The 21,891-nt window shown below is 53.1% G+C and overlaps 1 protein-coding gene across 1 annotated transcript in view; it reads left to right on the forward strand.

Annotated features, from left to right (window-relative positions):
* Nucleotides 1–1,619: 1,619 nt before the first annotated feature.
* Nucleotides 1,620–21,891, forward strand: part of PACSIN1 (protein kinase C and casein kinase substrate in neurons 1) — a 32,853-nt gene continuing 12,581 nt past the window's right edge. The window contains exon 1 of the mRNA XM_034990475.1: nt 1,620–1,688. The gene's annotated coding sequence lies outside the window, so the exon portion shown is untranslated. The remainder of the gene's footprint in view (nt 1,689–21,891) is intronic.

Consider the following 21,891-nt stretch of genomic DNA (forward strand, 5'->3'; position numbering starts at 1 on the left):
TTGAGACACAGAGAGATAGAGAGAGAACATGAGCAGGGGGAGGGGCAGAGGGAGAGGGAGAAGCAGGCTCGCCGCTGAGCCAGGATCCCAATGTGGGGCTCGACCCTAGGACCCCAGGATCATGACCGGAGCTGAAGGCAGACGCCTAACCATTTGAGCCACTCAGGCACCCCAGGAGGTAGACTCCTGGTGGGTTTTCTGGCCTGCCTGGCACATCCACGGAATGTGTCTGAGGCTTTGACTTCCTTTTCCGCTGTCTGATACGGCAGCCCGGGCATTTCTGCCTCGCCCGCTGTGGTCAGGGCTTTCTCCCTCTGACTCTTACATGTGGGATTACCTCTCCCTGATCCAGCTTCGTGGCCCACCCCGCCCCTTGATCCAGCCCTCAGCTGGCATCCGAGTGCTCTCCTGGCTTCCGCAGCCGGGCCGATGTGTGCCTTACCCTAGATATTGGGCTGGTGGCCAGGGCGAGGTGGGGGGGGCAGATCTGAGGGAGGATCCTCAGCGCTGTCTTCAGTGTGGAGGCATGCTAGGCTCTGAGGGGTCACTTCCAAGTCCCACTCTTTCCAGAGCAAGGCCTGACCTTGGTGCCACAGACTCTTCAAGGGCTGAGAATTCAACCATCTCTGACATTCTGCTCCCCTTATCATGAAGCTCTGTGTCTCTTGCTCGGCTATTCCCTCCCTCTCAGCTGTAGGGGAGAATTTTTATGCAGCTAAGGAGGCCCTTGGTTTTCAGCCTTGGCCTTGAATTAGTGATTCATCACTCTCAGCCTTTCATTGTCTTTCTCCAGGCCACGAGAGCCCCCAGCCACAGCCGGCCCATCCCTCGGGCTTTATAAGAAATTACTGCTCCCCCAGCCTCTCCCGATTCCAGAGACATCGCCCCTGCAGCGTGCTCCCCCTTCCACCTGCAGCCCTGGAAAGTGTCAGCAGCTTCACAGGGGTCCTGCATTAAGATGAGGGATCCGGACCTGGGGGCAGCCAGGTACTGGAGGTGAGCTTCCCGCCTGGAGAGGTCTGTCAGGTGGAGGGCAGTTCTTGGGGAGGGACCGAGGGTTGTCAGCGGTGAGCTCCCCCCGCAGCTGGGGTAGGGGCACCTTTGGCCTGAAGCAGGGGCAGCGTAGCACATGTCACCGCACACAGTTGAGTCTTCCCACTGTCGGTGGACATCTGGGTGGTTTGGGCCGAGTACCATACCACTGCCGGGAGCATTCATGCACGGCGTCCGGTGGCCACGTGCACGGTGACCCTGGGGCATATAGCCAAGGGTGGAAGTGTGGGTCTAAGGTGTGCATGCGGTGAACTTTGGTAGGCATTGCCAAGTGGTTTTCCCAAGTGGCCATTTTTCACCCCCCGCCAGTGGTGTTTGAGAGTTCTGGTTGCTCTTCATCCTTGCCAACACTTGAGATAGTCTGTCCTTTCCTTTTAGCCATTGTGGTGGTCCAGACGGCACTGGTTCTTAGGTACAGACAGGGTGTCCCTGCCCTGGCAGGTGGGTGGCTGTGAGATTTGGGGAGCCTGGAGCACCCCCACCTGACTGAACCTGGTACCCATTTCCAGGGGTCTTTTCAGATCCTGGCAGATGCATTAAAACATTATCAGAAAATAACACCGTCACGGGACTTGGTTTGTCCGACTCCTTTCAGCCTGAGATTCCAGCTCTGAAGAGTCATGGGAAGGAAACAGGTAAGTTTGGCTGCCTGTGAGGCCAGGCGTACGTGGGGTCTCCTGAGGACACCAGGAAACAGCGGCAGTGACTCACTCTGTCTAGTGGTTCACAGTTTCCAAAGTGCTTTCTCATCGTAGCTCCTCTGGGCCCCATGACACCCTCACGTTAGTGACAAAGTGAGCCGTGCACCCAGCGATGGACTCCCTAGTCAAGGGCCCCAACTTTACTTCTTCATCTTATTGGCCTATGCCCACCTCCCTTCCTTTAGAAAGCAGCTCAGGGCCAGCTCAGTGGTGGGGTTTAACCCCTCTCCCCAGTCCCCCCGCTTGTTTTATGTGGTACCCCTGCCTGTTGCCCGTTCATGTTCTCTTAGAAGCGGGTAATGCCCGAGGTTCTCTGGGGCTAACTGCTAATTGAACTAGAGCTTCTTACGTGCTCAAAAGTCTCCTGGGGATTTTGTTAAAAGATTCGGAGTCGGAGGATCTGGTGGGCCCAGGTTCTGCATTTTTCACAAACATCTGGGTGATGCCGGCGCTGCTGGTCCACGGACCACCCTTCGAGTTGCGAGGAGTTAGATCGTCCCGCAGTTGTGGGCTGTGCTTGGCCTCCCCCCATGCGGCTCAGGCAACCACTGGTTACCGTCTGGACTCCGGCATGAGTGTCAGTTACTACAAGTTCAAGCCTCTCTCTTCTCCCATTGGAGACATGCGAGTCAAGTCATTTGGCTCGGTTCAAAGCGCCTTACTCTTAATACCTCTCTCAGGAGCATCTCTATTCCCTCCCTCTTCTTGCTCTCTTCTCTTTCCTCAACACTCCCTTTTTTTTTTTTTAAGATTTATTTATTTATTTATGAGAGAAACAGAGAGCACCAATAAGGGGAGGGGCAAAGGGAGAGGGAAAGAATCCCAAGCAGACTCCCCGCTGGGTGCAGAGCCTGACATGGGGCTCGATCCCATAACCCATGAGATCATGACCTGAGCAGAAACCAAGAGTCAGACTGGGCTCAACCCAGGCTCAACACTCCTAATTCCTATCCTCCTCTTCCCGTATATGGGCAGATTGTCAGCTAGACATTAGGCTAGACATTAGGCAGAAAGCTGGCTGAGTAAAATTCTTTATACTAAAGTGTGAATGACTCACATCTCTTCCCTTACCTCTTCCAGGGGTTATTTAGATGTGAAAAGAAGGTGCTTTGGGTTGTTAGAAGAGTCGACAGTGAGGGAAAGAACAGAAAATATTCAGGAATTCCTTCCTGTGCCTCCTAATGTTTCCCAAGCTTGGGCTTATAGAAATCATACGAGGGAACTTTTAAAAAATAAAACAAAACAAGACAGAGACACTTGGGTTTTACCCCAGATCAGCAGACTCAAGACTCTCCAGAGCAGGTACTAGCAGTGTGCATTTTCTTTGAAAGCGATTTTGTCACACATCCAGGTTTAGAAACTGCTTCCCTAAATTATACCACGAGTGCTACTTGTGTATCCATTTCCCTCTGTTTCTGGAGGAAAATGACTCAGAGGGTCTTTCCGCCTCACCCAGGAAACTGTTGAGTGGGAATACAGGGGACCCAGATGAAGTGTGAGGGGCCAGCTCCCGCCCAATCTCAGCTGCTCACGGGCTCCTCGTCCTCAGTGAGGAGGGGCCTCTGTTTGCTCATCTCTGCAATGGGGCTGAAGCCAGCCACCGGCAGCCCCCGCTGTGGTTGTGGCTGGAGGGTGGAGAGGTTGTGCACTTGCAGCCGATTATGCCATGGGACAGAAGGCAGCCTGTGTGGGGGGGCAGGCAGAAACCACAGCACGCTGGGGGCTCAGCACCTGCACTGAAGCTTGGTCACAATGGCTCGCTGGGAATAATTGCTGTGGTAATTATGAAGATTGCAGAGGCGAATGGATTCCACTTTACATTCTGCTCCCTTGCAAAGGTCATCTGTAATTGCCTGACTTCCTCCCTGTGGTGGGTAAGAGGCTGTGGTGGGGGCCCTTCAGGGGGTCTCTGTGATACAGGCCTAAGCTGGGGGGGGACTGGGAGCCCCTGGGGGAGACCTCGGCCAGCCTGAGGTGGGTGGCAGGTGGCTGAGCCCTCAGTGCAGAAGCTGCCCTGCCTCCTCCTCCAGGGTAACGCCCGGGCTCCCTACTGCGCTCTTAGTTGAGCTGGGCTGCAGTTTGGGGCACTCGGTGCTTCCTGACTCATGGGGAGGCTGAGGCCAACGTGGTGATCTGTCCTGCCCATCAGTCCAACTGGAAGCCTCAGCCCCAGTTCCCCTGCAGCCTGCCATGCTGTGGGACTCTGCGCCATCACCAACCTTCTCTGGTTGTCTTTTTCTACAAAATGAAGGAGACACAGTGGCTTTGGGAGGCCCCCTCCAGCTCTGGGTTCCAGGAATCCAGCATCTGTCCCCAAGTTTTGTAGAAGATTTGTGCACAACTTTGGAGTCCGACAGAATGGAGTTTCAATCCTGGCTCTTTCCTGCTGGGTGATGTTAGGGCACTGACTTTACCTCTCTGATCCCCAGTTTCCTCTTGGAAAAAATAGAGATAATGGTATCCATCTCTTAGGGTTGCTGTTGAGATTAAAGGAGATAATAATGAAGAAATCCCTGGTTGGCACTACTGATCACTTCTTCCACATCAGGCAGGGTTCCAGGGGCTTTTCCTGTCGCAGGTCACATAATCCACCCAGCTGCCCCGTGCACCAGGGACTGCTGCTATCCCCAGTTTAAAGATGAGGAAACGTAACAGTGGAAAAGCATGGGCAGAGAAGCTCCCAGCAGATGTCAGCTGCTGGTACAAATATTTCCTCTTCCGTCCTCCTTGGGAAGCTTCTCCACCTTTGCTCCAGGTGTACCCATCTATATGCCTCTGCTGGAGCTCCTCCTCCTCTGAACTCCCCTTCCTGTCTGGCCTTTGAAGCCTGTACCCCAGCCCTGCCTCCAGGCAGCCCTCCCCTGCAGCCAGACCTCTCTGATTCCGTAGTGTGGACAACCTGCCTTACACTGTCCAGCACCCTATTGCCATCTGACTCTGGTCTCTCCTGAGTCTACCCATGTTTCCCTGGTGCTGACTCCGTGGCCAGATCTTATTTATCTCCTTGGATGCACCTGGCATAGCATGGAAGGTGCTGGAGAACCATGTGTTTGAAAAGTTCAAACATGAAACATGTGCATGAAAGATGACATACAGAATGGGAGGAAATATTTGCAAATAATATATCTGATAAGGGATTAATATTCAGAATACATAAAGAACTCCTACAACTCCACAAAGAACCAAGAACCTGGTTTAAAAATAAGCAAAAGATTTGAATAGATATTTCTTTAAAGAAGAGGTGCAGGTGGCAAATAAGCACTTGAAATGTGTTCAACCGCATTGATCATTAGGGAAATGCAAATCAAAACTACAATGAGATATCACTTCACAGCCATTAGGATGGCTATTATTAAAAAAAAGTAGCAACTGTCGGTGCGGATGTGGAGAAATTGGAACCCTTTCTGCATTGCTGATGGGAATGTAAAATGGTACAGCTGCTGTGGAAAACCAGTTGAGCAGTTCTTCAAAAAGTTAAACACAGAATATGACCCAAAATTCCACTTCTAGGTATCTACCCAAAAGCAGTGAAAGCAGGAACTGAAAACAGATACCGAAACACAATGTTCATAGCAGCATTATTCACAGTAGCCCAAAGGTGAAAACAACCCAGTGTCCCTTGGCAGATGAATGGATAAAGAAAATGGGGCAGATGCCTCCAATGGAATATGATTTGGCCTTAAAAAAGGAATGAAGTACTGACCCAAGCTACAACATGGATGAACCTTGAAAACATTAAGCTGGGTGAAAGAAGCCAGCCACAAAAGATACATTGTGTGGTTACACTTAATAGGAGGTGGTCCGTATATTAGGCAAATTCATAGGTACAGAAGGTGGAATGGTAATTACCAGGGACTGGTGGAAGAGGGGGAATGGGGAGTTTATTCATGGGGACAGAGTTTCAGTTTGGGATGATGAAAAAGTGGTAGAGATGGGTTTTAGCGATGGTCACGTAACAGTGGGAATACTTAAAAATGGTTAAAATGGTAAATTTTATGTTATGTGTATTTTACCACAATTAAAAAGAAGTGTTCCAGGTAATTCTTGTGTGCATCTGGGTTGAAAAGCACTTTAAGAGGGGCCAGCAGATTGCATGAAAGTGATAGTTACAGTTAAATATTACAGGTGCTGTGATAGACATGAATGTGTATGTGGAAAGAATGGGCACGTCTATGTAGAAAGGTCAGGGGGTCAGGGAAGATATTTTTCCCCACCAGGCAGGCTGCTATAATTATTAGAAGGTCAGTTCTAGGGCCAGACTATTTGGTTTCAAATCCCAGCTTGCTCTGTGGGTTTTGTGCAGTAATTTGGGCAAGTTACTGCTGTGTGCCTCAGTTTCCCCCTCTGTAAAATGGGAATTCCAGTAATGCATGCCTAATAGGGACGCTATGAGGTTAAACAAGGTAATTCATGTAAAACATTTATAAAAGGAAGTATCTGGGCGCCTGGGTGGCTCATTCGGTTAAGCGACTGCCTTCGGCTCAGGTCATGATCCTGGATTGCCAGGATCGAGTCCCGCATCGGGCTCCCTGCTCAGTGGGGAGTCTGCTTCTCCCTCTGACCCTCCTCCCTCTCGTTCTCTCTGTCTCTCATTCTCTCTCGCAAATAAATAAATAAAATCTTTAAAAAAAAAAAAAGTATCTGCTCAGTAAATGTTAATGTTAGGATGCCTGGGTGGTTCAGTCAGTTAAGTGTCCAACTCTTGGTTGCAGCTCAGGTCATGATCTCAGGGTGGTGGAATCAAGTCCCGGGTGGAGCCCTGCATCGGACTCCATGCTCAGCAGGGAGTCTGCTTGAGGATTCTCTCTCCCCTTCTCCCTCATTCCCTCCCCCAACTTGCATGCAAGCATGCACGCTCGCTCTCTTGCTCTCTCTCAAATAAATAAATTAATTTTAAAAATGTTAACTAGAGGTGGCTCAGTTGGTTAAGTGTCTGCCTTCAGCTCAGGTCATGATCCCAGAGTCGTGGGACTGAGCCCCACATCGGGCTCCTTGCTCAGTGGAGAGCCTGCTTTTCCCTCTCCCTCTGCCTGCCGCTCCCCCTGCTTGTGCTCTCTCTCTCTCTTTGTCAAATAAGTAAATAAAATCTTAAAAAAATAAAAAATGTTAACTAATATCATGATAATATGAGTATACCATAATTTATTAATTTCCCCAACTATGGACATTTAGGTTTTCTTCCTTTCCTGATGTAACAAAATTGCAAAGGACATTTTTATGTTTGTTTTCTTGAGCATATGTAAGTTTTTCTCAAGAGTGTATGCCATTAAGTGGAATTCCTGTGTTGTAGGTATGGGCATGGTCAACTGTATGAGACATGGCCACAGTGTTCTCCAGTGTTGGGAAGACCGTTGGGACCTCTCTTGAAAGAATTATTTCAATGTGATTTAATGTGTAACTCCTGTATTCAGATGTGTTAGCTGTGGAGATGGTAACAGTTGGGATGCCAATGACAGAAAAACCAACTCAAAATGGCTTAAGCCATTGTTTCTCAAATTTTATTGTGTATTCAGATCATATATTACCTGTGAAAATACAGGCTCTGAGAATAGGTCCCAGAGTGTGGGGTGGGGCCTGAGATTCTTCATTCCTGACAAGCTCTCAGATAATGCTAATGTTGATGGTCCTTCAACCACACTTGGAGTAGCAAGGGTTCTCAAACTTGGCTGGCCGTTGAAACACCTGGGGAAACTTAAAAAATACTGATTCTTGGATTGTACACTCAGATTCTGACTTAATTGATGTGGGATGAGTTTTAAAGTTTCCCATGTATTCTAATGGACAGTAAAGTTTGGGAACTACTTGCTTAAAATAAAAGGAAAACTTGCTATCTTGCTCACCAAGATCTCCTGAAGACGGCTCCAGCATTAGTTCTGTGACTCAACCACCGCCAGGAACAAGCTTTCCATCTTCAGTGGGTAGGTTTAGCCCTCAAGCTAGAGCCTTCTGGGAGCCCAAAATGGCTGCCACAACTCCAGACATCTCATGCAAACTCCACAATGTTCAAGAAGAAGGGACTGTTTCTTCCCAAGTGCCTCTTATCATCAACAAGGAAACCTTTCCTGGAAGCTCTTTCTCTCCGGTCTGATTGGCCAGGGCAACAGGAATGCCACAAATGACTTAGACCAGTGGTTCTCAAAGTGGGTCCTTGACCCAGGAGTGTTAGCATCACCCGGATGCTCAATAGAAATGCAAATTCTCGAACCCACCACAGACCTATTGAATCAGAAACTTTGGGGGTGAGGCCCAGCAATCTGTTTTATCAAGTCCACCAGGTGATCCTGATGCATGTTCAAGTTTGAGAACCACTGGCTTAGAGTTTATGCCTTAGGCCAGTGGTTCTCAACCTGGGTTCATTTTGCCCCTCCCAGGAGACATTTGGCGATGTCCGCAGAGTTTTTGGTTATTTTAACTCAGAGGGGGGCTGCTATTGGCATCTGCTGGGTAGAAGCCTGGGATGCTGCCAAACCTCCTACAAAGCACAGGTCAACCCCACAACAAAGAATTACCAGCCCCAAATGTCAGTAGTGCTGAAGTTGGGAAAACCTGCCTTCGGCCACTCAGCCTTTCTTCTGAGTCTCTCGTGATGCAGTTGGGACTCCGGTCAGCAAGTGCAAAGGAGGACCAGCTGTTGGTTAGACAACCAACAGTGGCTGCTCCTAAAAATTACTTTCACGGTAAATCAGACAACCCACCATCTTTCCCACACTGTCCCCTTGCAGAGCAGCCCTTTAGAAATAGACAACCCCACAGGGCTTGCAGGGTCAAAGAAGTTCCTATTTGTCAGGATGAGCAAGGGGGTGGAATCCTAAGGGGCGGGTTATGGGTAGGGGCCAGAGTTGGTGGCCTACCCCAGATATTATTGGTCATGCAGTTTTATCAAGATCTTAATCATCTTTCTTTCTTTTAAGATTTTATTTATTTATTTGAGAGAGTGAGAGACAGAACATGAGCGGGGGCGGGGGCGGGGCACAAAGGGAAAGGGAGAAGCAGACTCCCCGCTGAGCAGGGAGCCCCACACGGGGCTCGATCCCAGGACCCTGGAATCATGACCTGAGCCAAAGGCAGACGCTTAACCAACTGAGCCACCCAGGCGCCCCAATCATCTTTCTTTAAACATAGTACATGATTCTAAAGGTTGGCTGCATTCCAGGGGTCCTGGCTGGCTCAGTTGGTAGAGCACATGGCTCTTGATCTTGAGGTTGTAAGCTCAAGCCCCATGTTGGGTATAGAGATTACTTAAAAATAAAATCTTAAAAAGAAATGTAGTTGGCTGCATCCCTAAGTGTGATTTTTGCACTGTTTTGGAGCCAATTTTTTTTTTTTTTTCCCAAGAAATGCATTTCCATTGTATCCTATGAGCAGCTAGAATTTGATGTGTAGGAGCTCTCCTTTTGGGCCCCATCAAATGGATAGTGTTGGGCATGCCTGCATTTGTATCTTTTCTTAAGGTTTTATTTATTTATTTATTTATTTTTTGAGAGAGAGAGAGATCGGGGGCAGGGGCAGAGGGAGAGAGAGAATCTCAAGCAGACTCCACGCTGAGCGCAGAGCCTGACATGGGGCTCGACCTCACGACCCTGAGATCATGACCTGAGCCGAAATCAAGAGTCAGATGCGTCACTGACTGAGCCACCCAGGCGCCCCTGCTTTTGTATTTTTGGTGATACCTTCCAACACTGTGTGTTTGGATTTTCTGCAGTGATGAGAAGGTTCTGTATCTACCCTACTACGGTAACCACTAATGGTTATTGAGCACATGGAATGTGACTCGTGCAACTGAGGTTCTGATTTTTTTTTTTTTTTAAGGAATTGAATTTTCAACTTAAAAAATTTTTTTTTAAGATTTTATTTATTTGAGAGAGGGAGAGAGAGAAAGAGTGAGAGAGAGAGAGAGCGCGAGCATGAGCAGGGGAGGGGCAGAGGCAGAGGGAGAAGCAGATTCCCCACTGAGCAGGGGGCCCTACTTGGGGCTCAATCCCAGGACTCTGGGATCATGACCTGAGCTGAAGGCAGATGCTTAACCGACTGAGCCACGCAGGCGCCCCAAATTTTCAATTTTATTTAATTCTATTGAACTTAAATTTAAATAGTCAAATGGCACTAGTGACTAGCACAATGGACAGTGCATCCTTAGACACCCTGTGTTTTCCCCAGGGTGCAGGGCGGCGTGCTGGCTGGTCCATTTCAGTTAGAGGCCTCCAAGATTCCAGAGAGGAGCTCGGATATTGCCAGAACCGACCCCAGACTGAGCATTTCCCAAACTGAGGCAGTTCAGTCCATCCAGGACCTCAGAGCGCTTTGCTTTGGGTGGGAGTTTTATCAGTTCAGCGTAGAAATGTTGGTAATGTCGCGCTGATCAGAAACTCTACGTGGTAATTAATTGAGTCAAAAGTAATTTGTTGTCTAGTTTTTTAAAAATGTCTTAGCTCACACAGTTTGTTTGGTAGACAAAGATCTTTCCAAACATGGAGCTCCTTGGGTGAAGAAATATGTAAAGGGTCCCTCAGTGGTGCAGAGGTTAGAGCTTGTTCATCTGGGCCAACGCCCTCACTTTGAGGGGAGCAGACCGACCCCCGGGGAGGGACTGACCTGGGCAAGGCCACCTGGCTGGACGGAGTCCTACCCTTGTTAGAGAAGCTAGCGTCTGAACAGCGTTCCCATGACCCAGTGGCTGTGTGGCTGCCCCCCCCACCCCGAGAGCGGTTGTGTCTGTGACATTCCCTTTGATCGGTGACCAGAACAGGTGGGGAGACTTAAAAGCCTCTTTGATGTTGGTGTTCTAGAATAGGTGTAGGAATACGATAGGCCCAGTTCTTGCAACGGTCACTGGAACGCCTATATCCCCATCACAGTGGGGAGCTACCTGGAAAGAAGGTCATAGAACATGCAAATCCGTGTGGGCCCCACCGCTGACCTACTGTGGTGGTCTGGTACATTAGTGCTCCCCGCTGTCACCTGTGATCCCCACCTCCTGCTGGGTTCATCCTGGTGTAGGGCCCCGCACCCCGCCGCCCTGACCCCGGGCTTGCTCTGTGACCTGCTTTGGACAATGTGACATTGGCCAGTGTGAGAGAGGCAGAGGCTTAATAAATAAGATAATTGAAAGACAAGATGCACACTGGAACTTGTCCTTCTGAATGTCTACTCTTGGAGCCCTGAGCTACGATGTAAGTAGGTCTAAGATCCTCTGCTGGAGAGACCACAGCCTGGGGGTAAAGGTGGGGGTGGGGGTGGAGGGGCAGGGTCAGCTGAGGGCCACTCACTCGGATGAAGAAGCTGTCTCCGACACTGCAGCCCCAGCTGAGGCCGCTGTAGAAGAGACGAAGCACCCAGCCAAGGGTGAACCCAGGTGAACCCAGCCAAGCCACAGAATTGCAAAACACAATAAATCGTTGTTTTAGGTCACTAAGTTCTGGGGAGCTTTGTCATGTGGCGACAGACAACCGAAACCCCTGCTGGATCAGCATCTCTGTGGCTGTAGCCAGGACCTCCATTTTATCCAAACCTCCAGATGGTTCTGGAGCTTCCTAAAGCCTGACAACCTCCGGAAGGGGAAAGGGCCTGATTCAAATCACCATGAGCTATGTGACTTCAGACAAATTCCATAGCTTCTCCCATTTTCCTTTTCCTCGTGGGGGTAAGTACAGTCTCCAGAGATTCAGGGTGACAACGGGTTTTTTCAGCCACTACTTTGAAGACTTTTTCAGCCCCACACTCTTTCTCTCCCCGCCCCTACCCCCCCAGCAGGAATGTTGGCTCTTCTGTTATGGGCCCATAGGGTCCTGAGGCTCTGTTCTTTATCTGTTGTGCAGATTGGGTCAGTTCTATTGTTTCATCTTGAAGTTCACGGATTCTTTCCTCTCTTGTCTCCACCCTGCTGTTGAGCCCCTCCGAGGACCTTTCAGTCCTAAAATTCCAGTTTGATATTCCTTCGTATCTTCTGTTTCTTTGCTAAGGCTTTCTATATTGTTGTTTGTTTCCAGGGTGTTCATAATTGCTTGTTGAAGCATTTTTAAGACTGCAGCTTTAACTTCCTTGTTGGATAGCTCCAATATTTGTGTCATCTTGCCGTTGGCATATGTTGGTTGCCTTTTCTCATTCAGATTGAGATTTTTCTGGCTCTTGGTATGACAGATGATTTTTCTCTTGTATCCTGGACTTTGGGGTATCATTATGAGACACTGGCTCTTATTCAGATCTCCTGTCTTAGCAGGTCTAAGGCTGTGCCTGTTGATGCCGGGTTGGGGTGGAAGTCCAGTTCTACACTGGACCACAGTTGGCAGCCTGGTAGGAAAGAAGGCTGCCTCCTCCTTACTGCTGCGCAGGGGTGGGAGTTCTGGCTTCCCACCAGACCTCCACTGACCTGTTACTGCCGGGGATGGTGGAAGTGCTACTAGGCCACCTAGGTCCCCACCCAGTGTGGAGGGGGAGGGGCACCTTCATACCGTTGGGTGTGGATGGAAGCCCCAGCTCCCCACCTGTTCTTCTCTATAACCAATTGGTGGTAGGGGAAGGGGGCACTGGTTACACCCAGACACAGCTCCCCACTTGGCATCTGGTCCTGCAGAGAAGATGGGGCTGTAGTTTTTTCCATGGTGTTTGGCTCTAGGGCATTTATTGTTTTAAAGATTTTTGTCTGGCTAGACTGTGCCTTTCCTAGTCCTTCAGCTAGGGAGAAGAGGCTTTCCTGAGGCTGTTTCTGTCCACACTCATTGGTATTTTTGGGTTGCCAACTTCCCAGCTCCAAATCTGAGATATGTGGGGCAAAAAGAAAACCCAGAGAACTCACCGCTGTGTTTTTCCTTGGGTCCTGAGATCCCTAGTCAGTCTGCCTTCTCTCCCTTTTTAGAGTTTTTGTAAGTTTGTTTTATATATAATGCCCAGGGCATTAGCTCTACTTCGCAGGAGGAATAGGGAGAAGTGTATCTGCTCCATCTTGCGCAGGAACCAGAAGTCAGTATTTACCTATTCTTAAACATCATATAGAGCCCACTACATATGTTCCTTTAAGCTTGGCTTCTCTTGCTCACATGATGTCTTGAAATGATCCATGTGGTTGTGTGTAGTCAGATGTTTTTCATTGCTGTATAAGATTTGATGGTGTGGGGGCTCCTGGGTGGCTCAGTCGGTTAAGCGTCTGCCTTTGGCTCAGGTCATAATCCGGGGGTCCTGGGATTGAGCCCCACATCAGACTCCCTCCATCAGGGAATCTGCTTCTCCCTCTCCCTCTGCCCCTCCCTCTCAAATAAATAAATTAAATCTTTAACATTAAAAAAGGAAGGTTTGATGGTATGAACAAACCGCACTGTGGAATTTGCCCAGTGGAATCCTATATAGCCCTGAAAAAGCAAACTACCTATCTCTACTGTACGCAGTAAACCACACAATTTGCTGATCAGTCCTTTTGTAGACGGCATCTGGGTTGCTTCCAGTTTGGAGCTATTATGAACAAAGCTGCTTTGAAGAGAATTTGCTGTTATGAACAAATGTTCTTGGATGTGTGTTTTAGTGGCCACAGCACTCCTTTCTGTTGGGAATAAATATTTCAAAAGCCTCTTAACTGGTTTGCTTCTTCAGCCCTTGCTTCCATCTACTCACTTTTCCACGTAAAAGCCACGGCAATCTTTTGAAAACATAAGTTGGATCTCTTCCCACTGCCCCCCCCCCTCAAAAATAGCAAAGGCTTCGGGGCACCTGGCTGGCTCATTTGGTGGAATGTGTGACTCTTGGCCTTGGGGTTCTGGGTTTGAGCCCTACATTGGGTGTAGAGATTACTTAAAAGTAAAATGTTAAAAAAATATCAATGGCTTCTCTTCATACTTAGAACAAGATAGTAGAATCCTCCCTATGACCTACAAGGCCCTGCAGGATCTAGCCCCTGCCTGCCTCTTCTTTATTCCTACCTTACTTACTACCTCTCTCTACCTGCCATCCCTTCATCTACCCGCCTGTCCATCCATCCAGACATCCATTCAGTTTTGGGGAGTCTTTAGTGTGCCTGGCTTACTCCTGCTTCAGGACTTTTGCCCTTGCTCTTCCCTCCACTGGAAAACACTGTTTCTGCAAATCACGACATACCTCCTTTTCCCACTTTATTTAAATCTGTTCAAATGTCATCCTGTCTAAGAGAGATTCTAACATGTCCCCCCATTCATCCTCTCTCTTTGCCCCCCATTATTTTTCTCGATAGCACCTCTCACCACTTGAACTGCTATTATATATTTGTTGGGTGTCTCCCGCTTTGGGAGAATATTCGTGTACTGTCCACGAGGTTACGGATATCATGTGTCTGGTTGTCTCCTGGGTCCCTCCCCTAGCGCAGTGCTGCACATAGTAGGTGCTCAGGAAATATTTGTTAATTTGGGATTAACTGGTTCAGGCCCCAGTTTCCTCTCCTGGCTGCGTATCAGAGGGCAGGTCCCTTAATGAGTACTTCTCCCGCTCTAGTCTCCTGGGTTCTTGTGGCAATGTGGACTCTGATTCAGGGTCTGGGGTGGGACCTGAGATTCTGCATTTCCTCCCAGCTCCCAGGTGATGCCCCAGCTGCTGGTCCTGAGATGCACACGTTGAGTAGCGAGGCCTTAACAGCTCTGAGACTCAGTTTCCACATCTGTAATATGGTTCATTATGAAAAGCAAGTGGATAAAGTGCATAAAGCACTGTGCATGGCACCTGGACTTTGCAGGTGCTTGTTAAGTATCTACTGCTCTTCCTCTGGGTGCCTCTCTGGGTCTGAAACTGGAAGTTGCTTCTGTTTTCTCCTTCTGCTCTTCCCTGTCCCTCCATGTTTAGCCCCCTATGCAGACTCTCAGTGGAATTTTATCCATTTTATTTCTCCAGAGCTGGCCAGCCCTGCCTGTCATGGGCAGCGGTTTTGGGAGGATTCTGGCATTTTGACAGTAGTGGGAACATTTTGCAAATGAGATGCAAAGCAGCAGCTAATGAGCCCTGATTGCATTTGCCCTGGCACTCGGGAACTGTGGGATAGCTGTGCTGGGCTGGGAAGGGGGGCGGGCAATGAATGTTTTCTGGTTTGGACGGGGAGACAGTGACAGAAGGGTTTGGCTTCTCCTGGGTGGCATGAGGCCCCCTCCTCATATGTTGATTGCTCCTGCCTGTGGGACTGCATATGGTTAAGGTCCAGGGATAGGGCTGAGGTCAGGCATGCTGTGTGTGTGTGTGTGTGTGTGTGTGTGTGTGTGTGGTGTAGGGGTGTCCCCGAGCCTGTCTGAGACCTGCAGGTGGGAGAGTACAGGGCTGCCCACGGTGGCTTGGGGGCCCTCCCAATAGCAGATGAGACTGGATCAGGCTGACAGTGGGACAGCATGGAGGTGGATGCTCTGCAGGCAGAGAGGGGGCGACAGAGGCGTCAACTTCTCATGGGAAGGAAGAACTCAGGGGTCTGCCAGGCAGCAGGTGGGGCTGGATCAGGCTGAGGGAGTGGTGGAGGTGGGGGGCAGCTATCTTTCGAAACCCAGGTTGAACCTGGCTCCTTAGGAGAAAGATGATCCGGGGCTGGGGGGCTGGCAGGTGGGCAGGGGGCTCTGCTTACAGAGCCTGGAAACCCAATCCCTCCTCGCCCCCAGCTGAGGTCTCCCCGCTCTCCAGGGAGCCCCGGCTCTCAGGTGCCAGGCATCCCCACCCTCTTGGCCTGGGCCTTGACTTGACCCTCCACTGAGAACCTCCAGGCCTGGGGACAACTGTCAGGCTTCTGGCTCAAGGATGGTCAGGCTAGAAGTCACTTCTGAGGTCACTTGGTGGGGGAGGGGGGAGTCTTTACTCACATTGAGGTTTTTTTTTTTAAGATTTTTAAATTACTTTTGTGAGAGAGAGAGCTTGCATGAGCGGCGGGGGGGGGGGGGGGCGGGGGGGAGGGGCAGAGGGAGAAGCAGACTCCCTGCTGAGCAGGGAGCCCCATGCAGGACTCGATCCCAGGACCCCGGGATCATGACCTGAGCTGAAGGCAGCTGCTTAACCGACTGAGCCACCCAGGCGCCCTTGCCCTCACATCGACTTCTTGACTGGCACTTTAAATGCATATGACCCTGTCCTGCCTTTGATCTAAGCATGAGAAGCACACTTGGCTGTGAAACTTCTAGAAAATGGGTGGCTGTTGCCATGTCACCTAATCAGATCTTAATGGAGCCAGTGTAGAGCATTGGAAAAAGCTTGGCAAAGCCACGGGTTCGAATCCTAGCCCAGGCATTTACTGGCTGTGTCACCTTGGGCAAATTGCTCAGTCTCTAGAGCCTCTGTCACCTTGTCAGTTCTGTGACCTCACCTGTAGGGCTGCTGTGACCCCCAGAGGCGCTGCAGGAGAACAGGAGGTCCGCACATCTGCTCACTCGGCCCCCTCGAGGGCAGGGACTTTGTTTTGCTCATGGCTGTGTCCCCGTTCCTAGAACAGTCCCTGCTACCTGGTGGGTGCCTAGTAAGCATCTGCTGAATGAACGAGAGGCCCTGTTTTATCTCTCCCAACGTGATTTTCCCCCTCCCAGTTGACCTCTCTGACATTTGGATGCGCTGCCTAGCTTACAGCCTTGGTGTAATCGGTGGTGGTGGTCTCATGGTTGAGGGGGGTCTTAGATGGGATGAACTATGGAAGAGGCTATTGTTATTATTAACAGTTTTTTGGTGGGCTTCTGGGTCTTTCCAATTGTATCTGCCTTCCCTGAGCTGTGTGAGGCCCCTAAGAAGTGCCCTGGGACACAGGTGCGGCCCATGATCCTTGCCTGGGTCCTTCTGCCGTGGCGCTGGGCTGGGGACGGTGCGTCCCGTGGGGCACACCGTGAATCCTGGGCCCCAGTCCCCACTTGACATCCCCACCCGGCCTCCACCACATACTGCCCCTCCTGGGGGATGGCAGGGTTCTCTGAACCTGGAATTCCCTCTAAGGAGGAGGGGCCCATTTTACTGTATCTGTCATAATTCCAAGTCCCAGGACCTGACAGCAACTGAGGGGTGGGTGGGTGGGGATATCTGTGAGCCCCCTAGGCTGAGGGGGCTCTAGGTAGGATTTAGTCTGGATTGGATCAGTAGGGGAATTTCAGAATGAGGGAGGGAGTTAGGGAAAAGTGCGCCCTGTCTCCACCCCCACCCCAGGCCCCTCCTGCAGCAGGGCTGAGACAAGGTGGGCAGATTAGTGTCTGGTCTCTAGAGGGCAGGTGCAGGGCAGACAGATCCTTTCCTGGAAGTGGATTCTAGTTCAGTCTCCTGGGTGGGACACTGGCTTGTGTCACTGATCCCCTCCCATGGGGCTAGTGCTGGGGGCTTGTGTGGACAGCTGTTGATTTTGTATAGAAAGGGCTTATGTGTTGCATGTTCTGGACCCATGTGGATGTGTGTCCATGTGTCTTAAAGATGTGTAAATGCTGGTGTTACTGTGTGTCTGTGACCTGTGCACAGGTGTGTAGGTAGATACACAGACTTGTGGGAATGCATGGCTGCAAATACATGGCGCGGGTGTTTGTATTAGAAGCATGTTGTGGGGGTGCGTGTCTGCATGGACACGCACGGGAGCGCGTAGGTCACACGTGCGCAGGGCGAGCCTAGTGGTTTGCGTCGAGGGCTGTGTGGCGCCGGAGCTGGGACCCCAAGGCCTCACTGCCAGTAACCAGCCCAGGAGCCTCGGACGCTCCGCCAAGTTGTTTTACTGCAGTGGGCCTCAGTTTCCAATCTGTAAAACGGGCACGGATTCTCAGGGGATGAGGCTGTAGGCGAGCATCCCATGCTCCGCCTGACCCAGAACACACTCAAAATTGTGAGGAATGACCGAGGGAGTATAAGTGATGAAGCAAACACATGCTTACAGAGCAGCGGGCAGTGAGGTGTAAGCACCTGTGGCAAGTGCAGGGGACGGTGCCGGGCTGCTCACAAGGTCTTGAGGGGAGGGTGGGAGGGGAGGGTCTTGGGGGGAGAGAGAGGAGAGGGGCTGGAGCGGGGTCCCCCACAGCCAGGGGTGGCCGCGTGAGCCCGTCTGTTCACCAGCATCTCGGCGAAGGGGAAGGTGCGCACCCCGCCCGGGGTGATGTCCTCCACACGTAGCAGGCGGGCGTCCCCTGGCGTAGGGGAGGGAGGCTGGCTGTGCGGCATTGCCCGGTTGCCATAGAAATGAGCAGAAGGCGGTGGGTGGCTGGAGAAGGAGGCGGGTCGGGAGGAGGGAGGGGAGGAGGCAGGGGTGGGGGGCGGGGAGCTGGCTTCTGCAGTTCTGGCGCGGCTGCCTTCCTGAGCCGAGCCAGCGGTGGAGGGGACCCGAGAGGACCGAGCCCCCAGCCCAGGCACCAGGCCCCCTCCCTGCCCGCCACCACGGAGGAGGAGGAGGACAGCCAGCCCCTCCGGCCCTGGCCTGGCCCAGCGGGGGCAGTGAGCTCCTACCTGCCCCAGGCTTGGTGCCCACACAGGCCCAGGTAGGCATCCCGATGGGGACAGCTGGAAGCGGCGGCGTGGAGAGTGTGGGGGGGGGGGCCCTGCCCCCGAGCTGCCCCTTGCCTTCCTCCCAGCAGCACCCGGTAGGAAGCATGCAGGCTGGAGGGGCCGGGGTCAGTGGACCTGGGTGGGGAGCAGCCTGCATCCTGGGAGGCCCTCTCCAGAACCTGCATCCTCCTGAACAGGAGGACCGTCCCCGCCGTTGCCTCCCTCCTCTGCACCTCTGTTGTCCCCCTCTCCACCACGGCCGCAGGTCCCGGCTGTAGACATGCTCCCCTCCCTGGGGGGAAGTGGGCCGAGGGGGGCTGGAGCTTCCAGGGACCCACGGTGCTACCCTTCCCCAGGCTGAGGCTAGAGTGAGAAGTGAGGATGCCCCCTGCCCCCCACTCGGCACTGCTAGGCCCTGGCCATTGGAGCAGCGGACTCATGTCCCACCCTCCACACCAGCTGCCTCGTGCTGGCCCCAGATGATCTGGGGCATTGGGCTTAGACCCCCTGATCAGGCAAGAGGCATCTTTCCTTCCTGGTAAAGCCCCAGATGGCCCAAGGGACCCCTGTCCTTTCCCCAGCAAGCCCAGGGTCTCCATGTTGGGGGATCGGGTGGGGGTGCGTGTGGCCCTCCCTCCCCCATCGCTGTCCCTCTGCTGCATTGCTCCTGGGGACAGGTTGGGCTGCTGTTGGGGAGCTCAGGCACTGCGGAGGAGGGGGTGGGGCTGGGGCCTGGGGACGACCTGGGCCGCACTGCTTCGCTCTGGGCCCTGAAGGGACAGGAGAGGTCGTGCAGTAGTGCATGGGTGAGTTGCCCCTGGTCCATGTCCGCCCTGGGACAGAGCAGAAGGGGCCCGGCTGGCGTGTGTGTGTTGGGGTGGGGGGAGATCCTAGCCTGAGAAGGGCAGGGAATTGGCGCGCGCAACCCTGGGTGTGCTGTGGGCACCCCGGCATCCTAGGGTCTGCCTCCTTCTCCCACTGGTCTTCTCTATCCTGTATTTCCTGCGAGCCTGGCTGGGTCCTTTGCTGGGCCCTGGCACCACATTAGGGGGCTTCCCGTTTCCCTGAGCACATGGGGGTCAGAGTACCTGGCGCGGGGGCCAGGGAGGGATCCTTGGGCCTGTGATGGGGTGGGGGAAGCCTCTCCAAGGAGCTCGTTCCTTTCTGCAAACATTAGTTGCACCTGCTGAATGCTAGGCACGGTGGGGGGGCGGCTTCCGCTTCGGGGTTCAGGGCCTGGGGTGAGAAGGCCAGACAAGGTGGGGGATGTCGATCTGCCTAGGAGCTGGTGGTGGCCAAAGAACCCGTATACACTGTCACTGTCTGCCCCCCTGCTCTTCTGAACCCCGCCACCCTCTTTGCTCATCTCTCTCCTTCGGGGGGAGCTAGAGACCCCCCTCCCCACCAGGGCCTGGAATGGGCATCTGGCCTGCCTCCATCTGGCCGGAACAGGGGGCTGGTGAGGCCCGGAGGGGAAGTTCTCTTGGCGAGAGCTGGAAGGAGCTGCCCCTTCCCCCTCCCCAGACCCTCCAGGCCTGGCCCCGTCTCCCCTGCTGCTCACCCGCCTTCTCTAGGCCACTTTCCCCCTCTTCCTTGTTTTCCGCCCCGCATGTCTCTAGGGCCTGTGCTTGCTCTGTGTTTCTCTCTTGCTCCCAGACCCTGGGGCAGAGAGCCCACCAGGATGGCCTCCTGGGGCACATTCCCCAACTCTACCCCATTGCATCCAGTGGGCCCACAGTAGAAGCCAGTTTGAGACCCAGCCTCCCCACATCAGTCTTCCCCGTGTCAGAAGGGGGTTGAAAGGAGGCCCCAGGGGCACTCAGAGGCCTGGGGTTTAGCCCGGGGCTGGGGCCCTGGGACAGGCTGGAGGAACAGTTTGGCCCGAGGCTGGCCCCTCCTCACCGGCCCCCTGTGCAGGAGCTCTGGGGGAGAGCCAGGAGGCCTCTCCACCTGGCTCCTTATGGGCATCTCAGGGCTCGAAAACCCAGGTCTTGCTCTGTTCCCCCTCTCAGGACATAGCACTCCCCCTGCTGGCTGCTCGGGCCCGAACCCCAGAGCCGTCCGCTACTCCTTCCCGGTCCCACGCTCTCACCCAAGCCATGAGCAGATCCCGCTGGCTCCCGTGTCAGAGCCATTTCCAGACCCCAGCCACTTCTCGCTGCTCCAGCACGAGCGCCTCGCTGGGGCCCTGCCCTCTCACCCGGAGGACTGTGGCCGCCTGCCAGCCAGCCTCCTGCTCTCCTCTGCTCCCCACCACCGCCAACAGCCAGGGATCCTTTAAAACCAAAGCCTAGTCATATCCCGCCTCTTCTCAGACCCCGCAGGGGCTCCCAGCTCACTCTGGGGGAAGAAGTCAGAGGTCTCACTCTGACCCACAAGGCCCCATGGAATCGGCCTCCTGCCTCAGCCTTCCCTCCCCCCAACCTTCCTGACCTCATCCCTTCCCTCTCCCCCTCACTCCCTCTGCTCCAGCCACACGGGCCCCCCTTACTCCTCAACCACGGTGGCCACACTTGCGCCTCAGGGCCCCTGCCTTGGCTGCTCCCTCTGCCTGGTGCTCTTCCCCCAGACTCCTGCATGGCCCCCACCTTCACCTCCTACAGGTCTTCCCGCAAATGTCACTTCCTGACAATGGCCTTCTCTGACTGCCCCGTGTAAAATAGCGTGACTGCTAGCTGCCACCATCGCTCCCTGTCCCCTTCCCTGCCTTGTTCTCCACCACACTCGCCACCATCTGACACACCTGATCATTTCCTTATTCATCTGGTTTCTTGTCTGTCCAGCCCCTCCAGAATGTCAGCTCCGCGAGGCCGGGGGCAGGGGGGTTTCTGTCTCGCTCACTGCCGTAGCTCAGAGCTGCCCTGCAAGGACCTGGGCCGTGGAGTAAAGCTGGGGCCTGCCTCCCCCTCCCTGGCCACAAAGGAGAAGAAAGTGAACCGCACGCATTCCATCCCTGGTGCCACTAAAGACACAGGGCATCTTCCTCCGGGTCCGAATTCGTCCCAAAGTTCGATGCCATTGGGAAAGCATGCTGTGTACCCCGCAGGGGCCTCCCCGACAGAGGAGGCTGACCTGGTCCCTGCCCTCCCGGAGACCACAGAGGCTGAGGGCTCAGGACAGGACCGACTCTCTCAGGCGAGCCATGTGTGGGATGACTGGTCTCAAGGAGAGAGATGCACCCAGAGCAGAGAGGACGGGGGCCTGTGTATCGCCAGCCCCCACTCCTGCCTCCTCATCTGTGGTGTCCGGTTTGGGCTCCCCAAGAGGCTGACCCGGAGACAAGGATATGATTTGAGAGGTGATCCCTGGAAACAGTGAGCCTGTTCCTCCTGTGGGCAACTAGGCCACAGTCCTGCTGGGGGCCTCTGGGAGCCACTGGAGGACCCACCTCAGGCTTGGCCCATCAGGAGGGGGCTGCTGGGGTGTGTCTACACCATTCCCCCACCATTGCTTTAGGGTTGCTCCTGACCCCCTCTTACCCTGCCTGACTTTCCCCTGTTGTCACCACCTAGCGAGCAAGATGATAAGCATTTACTTCCTGGCCTTCTGCCTGCCCTGCAGTGTAGGCTCCACTGGGGAGGCCGGTCTCATTCCCTGTGGAGCATGCACCATCCTAGAGGCTCCCTGGTGATGGACAGGCTGGATGAGGTGTTTCCTCAACCACTTGGCCTGGGAGCTGGTGGGGGGGTGGGGCGGGAAACAGGGTGGGGGCTGCCTTTAA

The sequence above is a fragment of the Mirounga leonina genome, unplaced genomic scaffold (genome assembly GCF_011800145.1).
Source record: "Mirounga leonina isolate KUSES-001 unplaced genomic scaffold, KU_Mleo_1.0 Mir_53, whole genome shotgun sequence".
In the NCBI taxonomy this organism is placed as follows: Eukaryota; Metazoa; Chordata; class Mammalia; order Carnivora; family Phocidae; genus Mirounga; species Mirounga leonina.